Genomic DNA, 17609 nt, shown 5'->3' on the forward strand with positions numbered 1-17609 from the left:
CAACAGAGACATCTGTACACACAGAAAGTCGATTATGGGTTACCAGGAGCTGAGGGAAGGAGAAATGCGAAGTCATGAATATAGGTTTCTTTTTGGGGTAAAAATAAAATGTTCTAAAATTAATTTTAGGGGTGGTTGAACTTGTCTAAGAATATGCTACCACTGGCTTGCATATTTTAAAAGGGTGAATTGGAGGGTGAGGAATTGTTTTTAAAATGATTTTTTTTTTGTAGATGGAGTCTCATTCTGTCATCCAGGCTGGAGTGCAACGGCGCAATCTCAGCTCACTGCAACCTCCACCCACTGGGTTCAAGCAATTCTCCTGCCTCAGCCTCCCGAGTAGCTGGGATTACAGGTGCGCCAGCATGCCCAGCTAATCTTTGTAGTTTTAGTAGAGATGAGGTTTCACCATGTTGGCCAGGATGGTCTCAAACTCCTGACCTCGTGATCCACCTGCCTCAGCCTCCCAAAGTGCTGAGATTACTGGCATGAGCCACCGCACCCGGCCTAAAACAATTTTTTTTTTTTTTTGAGATGGAGTTTCACTCTTGTTGCCCAGGCTGGAGTGCAATGGTGCAATCTCGGCTCACTGCAACCTCTACCTCCCAGGTTCAAGTGATTCTTCCACCTCAGCCTCCTGAGTAGCTGGATTACAGGCATGAGCCACTGCGCCCAGCTAACAATTTTTTAAGAAAAAGAAAAATGGCAAATTATTGACCTCAGCTTTCACCATAACAAACTAGAAAAATAAGACCAAATGAAACCCAGAATAAAAAGAAGGAAAGAAATAATGCAAATCAGAGTTGAACTCAGTGAAACAGAACAGAAAATAATAGAGAACATCAATGAAATAGAACATTGGTTCTTTGAGAAAAATGATAAAATGTATAAATTCTAGTTCGATTGATCAGGAAGAAAAGAGAAAGTACAAATGACCATTATCACAAATGACATAGATAACTGTATCACAGATTCTACAGGCATTTTTAAAGTCTGAGGCATAGACCTTTGACATAAAAACACTTTAGTTCTGTCTAGGGCGGTAAGATCTCAGGAAAAAGAACCAACATATCAATAAAAGCACTTTTGCTCTGTTTTACAAAATTGAAAATCAATCGCGTGCCTTGTCCAGGTGTTTTAGGTAAACGATTGTGAAACTGTATGGTACCCATTGTAATAGGAGAAGCTAGCATTACATTGTATTCTGATCATGTGCTTATGTTTTCATCTGCAGGGGCCCCAGGATCCCTGCACACAGTAGGTGTGCATTAAACATTTAGTAAGTGAATAGAGGGTGGCGGTCGGCATTGTCCTTCTAATGTGCGCTAAGCTTCTGTAGTGACACAAAAGTCACCACCTGGAATCCACATGGGTTTCTGTATCCGCCACCAAATGCTCACCGAGCACTCCTCTGAAACAGAGGAGAACAGAGACTTGGGAATTGGAGTTAATAATGGTAGTTAGATGACATTGTGGACTCAAAGTTGACCCTAGAATACTTAAGACGTTGGGGGATGTTGGGATGGGGTGAAGGAACCGAAGTGTGGACTGTCATGAGTTGACTTGGATCCTCACAATATGTTCAAGCCCTGACCCTCACCACCTGTCCTTCTGACCCTATCGGGAATGGGGCTGTGCAGGTGGCATTGGTTGAGATGAGATCACACTGGAGATGCTGCTGGGCCCTAATCCAATATGACTGGTGTCTTTATGAGAAGAGGGAAAACCGAACACAATACAGGGAGAAGAAAAATCTTTGTTGTTTTGTTTACCTGTATTAGTTTCCTAAGGCTGCTGCAGCAAAGTACCACCGACTGGGTTACCAAGACCAGCTCGGCCATAGAGACCCCCATCCGGGCGGTGCTGAAGGAACTGAGAAGCGGACACCCAGCTAGAACAGCAAAGTGGGCCTATCCCAGGGCCAACAGTCTTCCGAGTGAGAGCCGCAGAGAGCTGACAGCATTCCAGGCTGAGCGCCTCGAGCAGATGCTGACCCACGTAGTTATTTATTCTCTCTGAACAGGTGACCACTATTCACAAACAGGTGTTCTGTGTCTTCTCATAGAACCAAGAGAAACTAGGTGGGCAGCTGGTGCCTGCTTACCACTGATCACGGACAAACCAGAAAGTATTCTCCACGAGGGAGCCACGGGGGCAGGGCCACGTAGCCCTTGCTTAAAAATTGTTTTAAGTGGCATGTGATATATATATATATACTGTTTTGCTACTTTAGAATGTCCCAAGCAGTTTTGCACTTGTGGAGGGTGGGGGGCGGCCGGGTTTTCCTTGTCATCGTTCTCAGCAAGCAAAATAATTTATCATACACCTTAGGACTTGTCCCAACACTAGATGGCTTAAACAACAGAAATTTATCATCTCACAGTTTTGGAGGCTGCAAGTTCAAAATCAAGCTGTTGGCAGGGTGGGTTCTCTATGGGGGCTCTGGGAGGAAATCTGTTGGGAGCCTCTCTTCCAGCTCCTGGAGGTTTTTTTTGCTCACAAGCCTGGGCAGTGTTTGGCTTGGAAAAGTGTCTCCCAGTCTCTGCCTTCGTCTTCACGTGGCACTCTCCCTGTGTGTGTCTGTCTCCAAATTTCTCCTCTTTATGAGGACACCAGTCCTACCGGATTAAGGCCCCCCCCCCCCACCATGAGTTCATTTTAATTATCTCAGCAAAGGCCACATCTCCAAATCATGTCACATTCTGGGACGCTGGGAGTTTGAATTTCAACACATGAATTTTGGGGGCCACAATTCAACGGGTCTCGCCAGTTCAGGTGTCCAGAATCGGTTTATTTCTCCTCTTAATTGCAGATTTGCAATGTAAATGAGCCATACGTTTCGTCGGTTTTGTTTTTACGAGAAGTATTTAATTTGTTGGTCTCATATCTTTTACTACTTAGAAGAAATTAAAATTGCCTAAGAGTTCTCAAAGAGGTTTAATTGGCTTCCATTCCTGGTTCTCTGCCCAGATTCTCCCGACACATCCACTCCTGTTTCTGGCAGAATTTTTTCAAATCCAACCCAGGTATGTTTTCACATTACTAATTTTTTTCAATTGTGGCAAAACTACGTACATCTAACATAAAATGTGCCATCTTAGCCACTTCTAGGTGTACGGTTCAGGGGCCTTAAGCACATCCACACTGTTGTGTGACCATCACCACCCTCCATCTCCAGAACGTTCTCGTCTTCCCAAGCAGAAACTCTGTCCCATTCAACACCAGCTCCCGGCCGCCCTGCCCCAGCCCCGACGCCCACCGTTCTACTTTCTGTCTCTATGTGAGATCTGCCTAGTCTGGGTATTTCATACCCTCGGAACCACACAATATTTCACAGATCGTAATGTCCTCAAGGCTCATCCATGTTGTAGAAGGTGTCAGAATTTCTTCTTTTTTTTTTTTTTTTTTTGAGACGGAGTGTCACTCTGTCACCAAGCTGGAGTGCAGTGGTGCAATCTCGGCTCACTGCAACCTCTGCCTCCCGGGTTCAAGTGATTCTCCTGCCTCAGCCTCCCAGGCAGCTGGGACTACAGGCGCGCGCCACCACGCCCACCTAATTTTTGTATTTTTTCTTAGTAGAGATGGGGTTTCACCATGTTGGCCAGGATGGTCTCAGTCTCTTGATCTCATGATCCGCCCGCCTCGGCCTCCCAGTGTACTGGGAATACAGGCATAAGCCACCGCACCCAGCCAGAATTTCATTCTTTTTTAAGGCTGAATAATATTCCACTGTATGTTTAGGCCATGTTTGTGCCTCCATTCATCACTGCTGGCCCTCTGGGCTGTGTCCACCTCTTGGCCAGTGTGAACCGTGCTGCCATGAACACTGGCACAGACGTGTCTGTTCACATCCGTACTTTCAGCTCCTTTGGGTAGATGTCCAGGAGTAAAAGACCCATCAAAACTGAAAGAGCAATTTTAATGTGTAACATCTTTAGCATTGTGCACCTGGGTCTCACCTGATTAACTAATAAGTTAGCGGAGACCAAAAAGTCTCCCCACTGATTTCTAACCTGAATCTCTTCCAATCTCAGGCCTGTTTCATGGAGAAACCAACTCGGGGCTGCCAGGTCTCCTCCCTGCATCTCTCCCGGCTCTGCTCAGCTCTGTCGTTTCTCAGTTAGGGAGGCACAAGGTCAAAACGGTGACAGCCGGATGCTGAAAACTAAGGCAGCTGCTGAGGACTCCACGCCGTAGGTTTACAATCCAGCCGTTCCACCAAGATCAGAACCGGCTCACGCTTCCTGCGTGCAGACTGCATCCAGTGGGATAAAAGCGGCTAGAGTGCTATCGAGGAAAGAATCCTGGGGTTCAAAACGAGCAGCCGAAAAATCACACAGGGAAATCGGGCATCAGTTATATTTGAAAAAATAACACCAGGATTGAGGTTCCCAGTGGCAAGGCATGCGCATGCACGCAGACACACACACACACACACACACACACACGCACGCACACACACAGGAAAGGGCTCCTCGTGGGAGTGCAGGTGAGGGCCAAGCCATGGAGGCAGGAGTAGCAAAAGCATTTTGTTCTCTGCCCTCCAGGAGCTTAGTGTCTAACACCAGGGATGCCGCCGGGCGCCAAGGCCACCAGCATGCCTGGGTGTGGCTGAGACAGCCATCGGGCTACCCCAGCAGTAAGGCAGCCGTGGCCAGCTCTGGCCAGGGGGCCGTGAGTGCTGGCGACATGTGCTCCTTCTGCAGGAGTCTCCCCTCCTCAGAGGCACCTGCTGCAATGGCAACCCTGTCCACCGGGTCCTGGGTGACCACTTGGAGCTGGGCCCCAGCCCCACAGACACAAACAAGGGCAACAAATAAACCCCAATGGGAGTGAGCTGTGAAGACGCTATGCTCTGCCTAAGTGGCAGCGAACCCCCTGCCCCACCTCCAGGAGCAGCTCCCATGTTTGTAAGTGGGGGGAGAGGGGGTGAAAATCCTCAAGAGGATGTGGGGACAGAAGGGTGGCCACGGCCACAGCCAGCATCACGGCACTCCCCTTCCTGCCCCTCTGTGTGTCTGGGACTCACTGTCATCATGGGTGGGGGTGAACGTGCACTTTTTTTTTTGAGACAGAGTTTTGCTCTTGTCGCCCAAGCTGGAGCTCAGTGGCATGATCTCAGCTCACTGCAGCTTCCACCTCCCAGGTTCAAGCGATTCTCCTCCCTCAGTTTCCCAAGTAGCTGGAATTAGAGGTGCCCACCACCATGCCTGGCTAATTTTTTTTTTTTTTTTTTTTTTGTATTTTTAGTAGAGACTGGATTTCGCCATATTGTCCAGGCTGGTCTCTAACTCCTGATCTCAGGTGGTCCATCTGCCTCAGCCTCCCAAAGTGCTGGGATTACAGGCGTGAGCCACCGTCTCCTGCCAGGCCTTTAACTTCTAAACAGCTTGTGGCCACGTGGCTGCTGCCAAGAAAGAGATTCTGTAAAAGGAAGCCAAGCTCGAAGGCAAGAGTCTGTCCTTGTCTTTGGAATTTTCCTTGAAGGATGACTGTGTCGTTACATTGACGAGGTTTAAGGCCAGGGCGATTTTTCCAGGTAGAAGCCCCCTCAGACATCATGCTGCTTTTTAAGAGGAAACAGTCTTATAGAAAGGGCAGAGTGGGAAGAAACAAGTTGGTGTGGGGTTTCCAAAGCCTGCTCAGCTCCGTCCCCGTAACTGTTGTTTGGTTTAGCTTGGTGTGGCTGTCCTGATAATTGGCTTTAAAGGTCAGGCAGGTCTTTATGACATGCTAGTGAGCGCCATATTCTCTTGCGTGCGAGCCTTTTCTCAGATGATATCTTTTCTCTCTTACAGTTGGATGCAGCAACATCAGAGAGGTGATTACCCCGAATTGCCAAAGAGGTTTCCAGCGCTGGAAGGAAATCTGGAGATCAAGGCCGAGTCGGCCTCAGCCAAGTGAAATGGGAATCAGGACCATTATGAAGAAATTCAATTAAAATAAAAGGCACATCATAAACTTTGACTGGACACCTCCAAATGGAATTAATATTACCTTGGTCGAATTGCCTAGATAATTGCTTTCATTTTTCAATGTATCTTGATAAAAAGGACCAAGCTACTTTAAAATATAAGTCCCAAAATGTAACCCTTCATCTTCTCAATGACTCCTAAAACCCCCTCCGAATGACTACATGTATTAGCTAGCTATTGCCACGTAACAAATTACCCCAAAACCTAACAGCTCAAAATAACAACAAACATCCTCCCCAACTTTTGATATTTGGGGTTTTTCATTTCAATCTTGGGTTGGGCAGGGGTGTAGTCATTTCACATTGCGGTTTTAATTTGCATCTACCTAATGACCAGCGCAACTGAACACTTCTTCCGTAATGATTGACAATTAGCTATCCTCTTCTGTGAAGTATCCCCATCGGTCCGTGGGGTTGTCTGTCTTTTCCTTCATAAGCTCTAGCTCTCTGTATTTGCTGAATACAAGTCCTGTTTGGGATATATACTTATATATAGCAACTATCCTTCCCACTCTTGACAATGTCTTTTGTTTGCTTTTTGGTTTTTGGTTTTTTGAGACAGAGTCTCACTGTCGCCTAGGCTGGAGTGCAGTGGCACAATCTCAATTTACTGTAACCTCTGCCTCAGCCCCCTGAGTAGCTGGGATTACAGGGGTCCACCACCACACATGGTTAATTTTTGTATTTTTAGTAGAGACAGGGTTTCACCATATTGGCTAGGCAATATGGTGAAACTCCTGACCTCGTGATCCACCCACCTCAGCCTCCCAAAGTGCTGGAATTACAGGTGTGAGCTACCACGCCCAGCCGACAGTGTCTTTTGATGAACAGAAGTTCTTGTTTTCAATACAGTTCAACTTATCAATTTCTCAGTTAGCATTTTTGAGCACTTTTTGAGAAATCTATCTGTGCCAAGGCTACAAAGATGTCCTCCTATGTTTTCCTCTAAAAGCTTGATTTTTCACTTTTCACACTTAGCTCCGCTGTCCATATGGAATGGGTTTTTTTGGTATGGTGGAAGGAGAATCAAGACAAGCCTTTCCCGTACAAATCTCCAGCTCACCCAGAAGTATTTATCAAAAGCTATTCCCACCTTCCCTACCACGAGACAGGCATCCTGTTACTTCTGTTGTTGCTGGAAGTGGATTTTGGATTGCTAGCAGTGATTACAGCAATCTGATAGCCCCTTAGTGATTTACACACATATATACATCTACATTTATTAACACTTGTGCCAGAGATTAGAAACATTTAAATGTCCACATGTGGCGTCACATTAAATTATGATGACATTGAGGTAACAGACCACCATGGAGCCATTGAAAAGTCTGTGTAGATCTGTGCACATAGATATGAACAGTCTTGGATTGTATTAGTTACATTTAAAAAATAGAGTTGGGCCAGGTGCAGTGCTCACACCTGTAATCCCAGCACTTTGGGAGGCTGAGGTGGGCACATCACTTGAGGTCAGGAGTTCGAGACCAGCCTGGCCAACATGGTGAAACCCTGTCTCTACTAAAAATACAAAAAGTAGCCAGGCATGGTGGCAGGTGCCTGTAATCCCAGCTACTCGGGAAGCTGAGGCGGAAACATTGCTTGAACCTGGGAGACAGAGGTTGCAGTGAGCCGAGATCTTGCCACCGCACTCCAGCCTGGGAAACAAGAGTGAAGCTCCACCTCAAAAATAATAATAATAAAAATAATAACAGACTGGACACAGTGGCTCACACCCATAATCCCAGCACTTTGGGAGGCCAAGGTGGGTGGATCACCTGAGGTCAGGAGTTTGAGACCAGCCTGACCAACATGGTAAAACCCTATCTCTACTAAATACAAAAAAATTAGCTGGGCATGGTGGTGGGTGCCTGTAATCCCAGCTACTCAGGAGACTGAGGCAGGAGAATCACTTGAACCCAGGAGGCAGAGGTTGCAGTGAGCCAAGATTGCGCCATTGCACTCCATTCTGGGCAATAAGAGTGAAACTCTGTCTCAAAAAAATAAAAACATAAAAATAAATAAATATAAAAAATAGAGCTAAGTTTCTCATTTAGAAAAAATAAAAAAGAAGATGAGGAGCAGAAGAGCCTGAATAAAACGCAACATCTGTGAAAAATCGTGGGTGTTGTATACATATTCATGACTGTTATGTAATATATCTGCACATGCGCCCACAGGAAATGATAGTGACAGTTGCCCTGGAAAGGAATTTAGAGACAGGCACAGGAGGGAAACTGTCCTCCAAATGTATTTTTATATGGTTTCAATTCCTTTTGCCCATGTGCATGTATTTCAGATTGTTCTGTACTAACGGACGTATTTATGCATGTAACATACATATTAATATTAACGTACATATACATTTAATGTATTATACATTAAAATGCCTTTTCATTAAATATAAAGTCAGATAAGCTTTTTTAAAAGTTAATGTATGCCCATTTTTTTTTTTTTAAAAGTTGGACAAAATAGAAAAGTACAAAGAATAAAATAAAATTGGCCCGGATCCCAGTCCTCACAAGGGACCGGTGACAGCTGTCTTCTCCCAGGCTCTTGCACATCATTGAAATCACGGTGGAGGAACACTCTCTTACCACACAGCTTTCACAAAACTGTACCAAGCACTTTCTGTGTCATTAAACACCCTGCCCCAGCATGCTCTGTGACGCTGGCTCTTTCAAGTCCTTGCTATATGTGATAATGCTCGTCAGAGATGTGTGAACCAGAGCAGCTCCATCTGAAGTAGGAGCTGGGTAAAATGAGGCTGAGACCTACTGGGCCGCATTCCCAGGTGGTTAAGGCACTCTAAGTCACAGGAGGAGATAGGAGATTGGCACAGGATACGGTCATAAAGACCTTGCTGATAAAACGGGGTGCAGTAAAGAAACCGGCCAACACCCACCAAAACCAAGATGGCCACGAGAGTGGCCTCTGGCCGTCCTCACTGCTACACTCCCACCAGCGCCATGACAGTTTACAAATGCCATGGCAACGTCAGGGAGTTCCCTATATGGTCTAGAAAGAGGAAGCACAAATAATCCGCTCATTGTTTACATATCACCAAGAAAGAACCACAAAATGGGCACCAGCAGCCCTCGGGGCTGCTCTGTCTGTGGGGTGGCCATTCTTTTATTCCTTTACCGATAAACTTGCTTTCACTTTGCACTGTGGACTTGCCTGGAATTCTTACTTGTGCCGGCTCCAAGAACCCTCTCTTGGGGTCTGGATCGGGACCCCTTCCCTGTAATATCTTTCTGGTGACCATGAAGGACCTGTACTGTAGAAACCCCTGACCCAAAGGCTAACTTTGTGTAGGTGCTGGGGTCCAGTAACATCTTTCTCATGAACCACAGAAGGGGCAATACTGAGGAGACCCCTGACCTAAAGGAAATCCACTGCAGCACTGACTGGCTGAGTCTGGGTAAGTGGTGGGGTACCAGGGTAAAGGATGGGATTGGGTTAGAGGCCAGCTTGGGGAAGTTGGAGTCTCTCCTAAGACAGAGCGGGTTAGAGGACCCTCTTAATAAAAGGCAAGAATGCTTGACTGACCTTAGGTTAAACACCCACCCTAGGGAGGGTCAGAGTCCCTTCTAGGAGTTAGGGGGTTAAAGACTCAGCAAAATCCCTCTCAGCTAAGAACAGGTTTGGCCCCATGGGATGTTAACTGCTCTTCTCTTTGGATTAATCTGCCCTGCACGCTTTGCTGACGGCTGTGGGTGACAGGGTTGGCAGGTACAGGATCGTGGGACACAGGGAGCTTTTTCCTCCCTAAATGGGGAAACTTGAGAGCTACAGGACTGCGGAAAAAGATTCCTTTGCTGCCGACAAGTGGCCGCCTGCAGTCTTCATTGTCAGCGGCACTGAGCGCGTCTCTTCTGGCCTCCCTAGGCTCTTTGCCTTCCCCACCCTGACTCGGGCAATGCTTTCCTTCTCTCCTTTTCCTTTCCTATCTGTTACTCAGGGCAACCATCTTGCCCAGAGACCACGTGCTGAAACTCCAAGTTGGAAACTGGATTAAAGATGACGGGGTCCATCTGGGGACAAATTTCAGCCTTCCCAACTTGAGAGTGGGTGCTAAGCAGCGTGGCTAACGTCTAGAGTTTACCACATGTATTTTGCTCTGGCCAGAACAAAAAATAATTTCCTTTGTGATGAGGCTTGGCCCCTGGGCCATGGTGCCACAAGCTGATCCCTAAGGCTGCTCAGGGAAAGGGAACCCAGAGGCCTGGAATACCAGCAAAAGGGTAAGAATTTCTGGCCGGGCGCGGTGGCTCACACCTGTAGTCCCAGCACTTTTGGAGGCCAAGGTGGGTGGATCACGAGGTCAGGAGATCGAGACCATCCTGACTAACACGGTGAAACCTTGTCTCTACTAAAAATACAAAAAATTACCCAGGCATGGTGGCACATGAGTGTAGTCCCAGCTACTCGGGAGGCTGAGGCAGAAGAATCCTTTGAACCCGGGAGGCAGAGGTTGCAGTGAGCTGAGATCACGCCACTGCACTACAACGTGGGCAACAGAGTGACACTCCATCTCAAAAAATTTAAAAAAAAGGTAAGAGTCAGAATTTCTTACCAGCCAGATATCTGGCTTCTCTCTCTCTGTGCAAACAGTTGGATGAATGGTAAAAAAATAAAATAAAATAATCAGTGTTTAGCTCTTCTGTCAAGTTTTGATTGATGCAAAAAAGAATTCTAAGGCTAGTCTTAAGCTGGTGTATTTTGTGCTATGAGTTCATTTTTCTGTGTTGAGGGGTAATTTCAGGATAAAACACGGCCTCAGAACACCTGTAAGCCCGCTTTTCAAGATGACCCAGCAAACTGGGCAGTAACAAACTTGGCTGCAGGTGCCTGAAACAAAAATGTTTAGACAAAGTCTCCACCTGGTTTTATGTCCTTGGGAACTTGACCTTGTAACCACATGGCAATACTTTTGGTCTCCCCCTTCCAGGGAACAGGAATCTTAGGGTTCATGTCATAGTTAGCTCTAAAAATCGTATTAGTTAAAAAGCCTTTGCAAGCTCAAAATTCACCCTTCTAGACTCCTTCTGGGAAGGGAGACAGAGGCTGCCGCATGCTGGAGCTCAGCAGCTAAAGCTGTACACTTTCACAGTGGCGATCCAGGTTCGATTCCCCACCTAGGAAGTAAGTCCTTTCTGGTTTAATATCTGCATGACCTTGTCTATTCTACTGTCCTCCATAGACTGTTTTAAGTTTTCCTTTCTCTAAGCACCTGGGAGGTTACCTTTGGTAAAGTTCAAAGGCTAGAAATATCGGCTGTCTGGCATAAGAAATTCTAAAAGGGCTTTGTTAAGGAGTGTTGTGGTTAAGATCAGTTTAATTAAAAGTGGATATTCAAGCTCTAACAGCCTACGCTCGTTGAGAAAAACAGAGGTACCAGAGACCCCTTCCCTGGCCCTGTTCTTCCAAGGGCCCCACCCGAAAGACAGTCATCTAATTTAAAAACTTAAAAACTCGCTAATGAAACATTTTACAAGAACTGTAGTAATCACCTTCTGTCTTTCTGTGTAGCTATATATGTGTTTTGTGTAATGTTTACATAAAAGAGCACTAATTAATTGGCTTAAACACAAATAAGCACTTAGATCAAATATTTTGAAGGCAAAATAAAAACTGCAATGCCTGGGGCTGGGCACAGTGGCTCACGCCTGTAATCCCAGCACTTTGGGAGGCTGAGGCAGGCGGATCACAAGGTCAAGAGTTTGAGATCAGCCTGGCCAACATGGTGAAACCCTGTCTGTACTAGAAATACAAAAATTAGCCAGGCATGGTGGTGCGCGCCTGTAATCCCAGCTACTCAGGAGGCTAAAGCAGGAGAATGGCTTGAACCCGGGAGGCAGAGGTTTCAGTGAGCCGAGATTGTGCCACTGCACTCCAGCCTGGGCAACAGAAGGAGACTCCTTCCAAAAAAAAAAAAACTGCAATGCCTTTTAGTTCATGTAACTTTAGTAATCTTTGGGAAATAAAAACAGCTTTAAAAATTATTGATAAAAAACATTTAGTCTAAATTGTGCAGGTCAGATATTAAATTTGCTAAATGCTTTAAGGTCATAAACTACTTCTTTAACTTTTAAAAATTATTTAATTTACCTACCTTAAAGCCATTAGATTCTAGATAAGACCGGGGACATGGGGAATTCATGCTTCCTAGCTATACAAAGATTATGAAGAAACGATTTTTTATAAGAAAGGATCTTGCATGGTGGCTCACACCTGTAATCCCAGCACTTTGAAAGGTCAAGGTGGGTGGATCACCTAAGGTCAGGAGTTCAAGACCAGCCTGACCAACATGGTGAAACCCCATCTCTACTAAAAATACAATATCAGCCCAGTGTGGTGGCACAAGCCTATAATCCCAGCTACTTCGGAAGTTGAGGCAGGAGAATCACTTCAACCCAGAAGGTGGAGGTTGCAGTTAGTCAAGATTGTGCCACTGCACTCCAGCCTGGGCAACAGGAGTGAAACTCCATCTAAAAAAAAATTATTGTTCTAGACTGGGTGCAATGGCTCACACCTGTAACCCCAGAACTTTGGGAGGCCAAGGTGGGCAGATCACCATGAGGTCAGGAGTTCAAGACCAGCCTGGCCAACATCGTGAAACCCCATCTCTATTAAAAATTACAAAAATTAACGGGGCATGGTGGCATGAGCCTATAATCCCACTGCACTCCAGCCTGGGTGACAGAGCAAGACTCCAGCTCAAAAAAAAAAAAAAAAAAAATTCTTGTTCTAAAGTAAAATGACTGGTTATTTAAAAGGAAGAATGTTTACAGCAAGTCAGAAAGTCCAAGAATGTCTCAGGTCGTCTAAGTCATGAAAGCATTTGTGAAAGGAAATTTATGCAAGAAATGTTGTACAATTCAAAGGTTGATAGGCCTCCTAAATGCTACTATGACTTCTACTGTACAACTTGCCTGCTTTACAGCTAGGTAAGGCCTGGAGATATGTGGGGTTAGCCATGCCCCAGCTATGCTGGAGAGTCAGCTCTAAATCTGCACTTTTGCCTGGTGTATCCTAGGCAGGCTCCACACATAGTACATAATTTAAATCTCAAATTTACCAAGATTTTTGTCAAAAAAAAAAAGTTGAAAATGTGTTTTTGGTGAAAGATTGTAAGATTTGGTATAATTGGTATATGTTCCAAAGTTATGGGAAGCTCCTATAATTGTAATATGACTTAGTGTAGTTATTAATAATTGTTAGGTAAAATTTTTTGTGCCACAGAATTAACCAAATTTCCTTATCAATCGTGGTTCTAACAGTGGCTCTCTCAAAACTTCTCATCCACAGATAATCATTGTCTTGTTTTAATCCTCTTTAAAAAGTGGTTTATAATTAACTATAAAACTCTAGCAGGTGGCTTAAATGCAGGTTTCTAACAACTTTGTAAATTGTAAAATTAGAATAGAGGAAACAACTTTCAGAATTCTCATGAAGAGCTGGAATGTTCATAAACATCAAATAGAACAGGAGTTAACTGAACCAATAGAAAACAGAAGTAATCTTTTTAACTTTGCTTAAAATGCTGCTGATTCCTTTTTATTCTTCAGAGTGAAGGAAACTTTTTAGCTATTTACAGCTTTTTGCAATTGAGTAAAGTATATCCCTGTGAACAAAATTTGGAGCATATTTGTTTCCCTCTACCTGATTTCTCCAAAATTTGGAAGATATTTGTGAGTACTCTTAATTTATGGCAATATAGCTATTTGCATAAGTGCAATAAGAATCTATTTTCTGGGCTGGGTTTAGTGGCTCATGCCTGTAATGCCAGCACTTTGGGAGACCAAGGAGAGCAGATCACTTGAGGTCAGTAGTTTGAGACCAGCCTGGCCAGAAAGTCAAAACCCCATCTCTGCTGAAAATACAAAAATTAACTGGGTGTGATGGCACACACCTCCCAGCTACTCGGGAGGCTGAGGCAGGAGAATTGCTTGAACCCAGGGGGTGGAGGTTGCAGTGAGCTGAGATTGAGCCACTGAATTCCAGCCTGTGCAACAGAGTTGAGACTCTGTCGAAAAAAAAAAAAGCAGGGGCGCAAGGCAGGAAACTGTTTTCTTTTGTAGCAGGACCCAATTGGACAAATTGGTTATTTTACCAAGGCTTTAACTGGAATGATGTGCTTTCATTTAAGGAATCAAACTTAACCTGTAAAGCCAATAAATGTCCCTTGGAGCCTTGGTCTCAGACCTTGTCTGCAATTGTCCCTGTATAGGGTGTAAGACCTGTGGTAAGTAAAGAATGTCACCTTCTGACAGGTCCAGGAGCCCCAGGTTAACTTGGGACCCCAAGAGGAGTGGAATTTACTCAACTCATACGTATTTGAGGGTACAAATCTATGGCTTACCTTGGTTTTAAAGTCTTATCCAAGCCAGGCATGGTGGCTCACACCTGTAATTCCAGGACTTTGGGAGGCTTAAGGCGGGTGGATCACAAGGTCAGGAAATCGAGACCATCCTAGCCAACATGGTGAAACCCCGTTTCCACTAAAAGTACAAAAACTACCAGGTGTGGTGGCAGGCGCCTGTAGTCCCAGCTACTCAGGGGGCTGAGGCAGGCAGGAGAGTCGCTGGAACCTGGGAGGGGGAGGTTGCACTGAGCCAAGATTGCACCACTGCACTCCAGCCTGGGCGACAGAGCGAGACTCCACCTCAAAAAAAAAAACAAAGCAAACAAAAAAGGCTTATCTAAAATTCCTTCTATGGAACAGAGTTCCAACAAAGCCAATTTTGTGAAAAATAATTATGCTTGCTGTGCTTTATACAAATAATCAAGCCAAGTATAATAAAGCAAATCAGTCTTACCATGATGCGTCTTTAGAACAAATGAAAAACTGAAGACGGAAATATTACATTTCAAGAACTATGGTACCCTTGTTGTTCAAGTCTAGTCTCATTAGTTGTTTTTAAGCTTGTTTCTGCAATTGAGGCTAACCCTGCTTATTCCTGTGAACCAACCAGTGATCTCTGGCTGCTGCTCATAAGGAACAAGAGGGATGGGTGATGTGAAAACCTGGATCGGAGTTCTAACTCCAGGCACGTTACAATCAGCTAACGACCCCATCCCAGCCTAGTTTCAACAGTCGCCCAGTTCATGAAAAGCCTTCTAATTCAGTTTACTTGGAACAACTATTTATTTTGCTTTACTCTTGTGGAATATATTGCTGTTATACTCTTTGTGTCGGAGTACAGGACAAGCTTACTGAATGTCTTCTTAAATTAAACACTTATTAATCTTCCGGATATCACCTTTTGTTGAAACTCAAGAGTGATGAATGCACCTTACCAGACTGGTGCTTTCTGACTGAACTCCTCTCTACCCTGAATGCAAGAGACCCTCATAGTTTGGCAGGAATATCATCGCCCCTGTTCAGCCTGAAGAAGCTACAGAAGATGGGTCTTCATCCCTCTGCAACCCTTAGGATTAAAGGTTCTCTTATAAAAGGGATGGGGAAAATGTCAGAGGCGTGTGAACCAGAGCATCTCCATCTTAAATAGGAGCTGGGTAAAATGAGGCTGAGACCTACTGGGCTGCATTCCCAGATGGTTAAGGCACTCTAAGTCACAGGGCGAGATAGGAGGTCAGCAGAAACCACAGGTCATAAAGACCTTGCTGATAAAACGGGGTGCAGTAAAGGAGCCGGCCAAAACCCCACTGACAGCGACCTCTGGCCATCCTCACTGCTACTGCCACCAGCGCCATGACCGTTTACAATGCCATGGCAATGTCAGGAAGTTACCCTGTACGGCCTAAAAAAGGGGAGGCATAAGTAATCCACCCCTTGTTTAGCAAATCATCAGAAAATAATTGGGCACCAGCAGCTCTCAGGGCTGCTCTGTCTACGGCGAAAGTACATCTTCCTTCAGTTTCCTAATAAACTTGCTTTGACTTTACGCCATAGACTCGCCCTGAATTCCTTCTTGAGTGAGATACAAGAGCCCTCTCTTGGGTCTGGATCAGCACCCCTCTCCTGTAACACTCTGAAGAGCATTTGTGTCCCGGCTTCCGAACATGTCCTCAGTGTGTACTCAGGAAGTGGAAGTGACACGGTGAAGGCCCTCTGTGCACTTAGGTTTCCCTCGGAAAAGTCACACGGATCCGCACTGCCGCCCAGACAGCCTGTGTGGGAACGGCAGCCACTTGCGGCATCAGAGGAGACAGAATTCCCTCTGATCACACACTCAGACGGCGTGTACGCCCCCTTGTTCTGGATGACCCAGCCACACTGGGAGAGACACAGCCAATAGGACTTCCCAGAAAGCAGACCCGTGGAGCTGCTGCAGGAAGTGGCCTCGCGCTGCTAACTTGCAGAACAGGGCACAAGCTAAGCACGGGTACCTTAGTCAAGAGGAGCAGCTCCACCCAGGACCTGGGGACTCAGCCTAGAAGCAGACATAAAACTCTGAAAAAAACTGTAATCCCAGCTACTCAGGAGGCCGAGGTGGGAAGATCACTTGAGCTAAGGAGTCCAGGCCAGCCTGGGTGACAAAGTGAGACCCAAGTGTCTAAAAATAATAATAAGCAAGATTATAAAAACTCTGAAAAAAAATTGAAATCTGGAGCAGGGAAGGCAGCAAAATACAGCCCACTGGTCAAACGGGCCCACCGTTTGTGTTTATAAATAAAGCTTTATTGGCACACAGCCACAGCCATTTGTTTATACATTGTCTACGGCTGCTTTGGTGCTATAACAGTGGAGTGGTAAAAGAGATCATAAGGACTGAAAAGACTAAAGTATTTACTCTCTGGCCAGGGACATTTGCCGACCCCTAATCTAGAGAGTGTAAGGAACTAAATTAGCATTCAAGGGTAAGGGTGAACAAATGTCATTTTCAGATATCCAAGTGGATCTCACTGAAGACATTGCTATTGCACTTCAGCAAGAAGGAAATTAAAGCCAGGAGGAAATAGTAAAATGTGAAGTGTAACAGGGACCATATAATCACCTCAGCTGCAAACCCAGCATCCCCCTTCCAAAACTGTCTGCGGGACAAAGCCCAGCCGTCTCAGTCCCATGGGGGCGTTCTGATGGGTCTTCACTCCAGATTCCACCCTCCCCCTAGGCTGGCAGAGGCATTGCACCTCTTCCTCTGCCCAAGCCTGTTTCACTTCCCTCCCTCCGCAGCGGATAATGGCAGTAACAGCTGGCATCCCAAGCCCCATCTCAGCAGCCACCCCAGGAAACCCACCCTGAAGCACACACCATTGAAGTCTTTGGTAAAGGGAATTTGGGTTTTATTGCTGGTGTGAAGAAAAGCCACTGGCAGGTTTTGGGCAAAAAAAGAGCGATGATCGGATTTGTTATTTTGTAAGACCACTTGAGCTGCTTTGTAGAGAACAGGCTGGGAGGTGGAGAGAACTCAAGTGCAGAAGTAGGGGAAGAGATAAGAGCTTGGTGTACTCATCCAAGTGAGAGGGATCAGGAGTTTGGACTAAGGAAGTAGACAGGGATGAGACAGGTAATGAGGTGTATTGGGTATATTTGAACAGAGTGACCTTAAATACTGGCAGCCTGCAGCAAGCTTCATACTAAATAGCAAAACTCTCAAGTCAACCTCATTAAACACAGGAACAAGGGGCCACGCACAGTGGCTCATGCCTGTAATCCCAGCACTTTGGG

Source organism: Sapajus apella, unplaced genomic scaffold, assembly GCF_009761245.1.
Source record: "Sapajus apella isolate SASKATOON/1434 unplaced genomic scaffold, GSC_monkey_1.0 scaffold85, whole genome shotgun sequence".
Classification (NCBI taxonomy): Eukaryota; Metazoa; Chordata; class Mammalia; order Primates; family Cebidae; genus Sapajus; species Sapajus apella.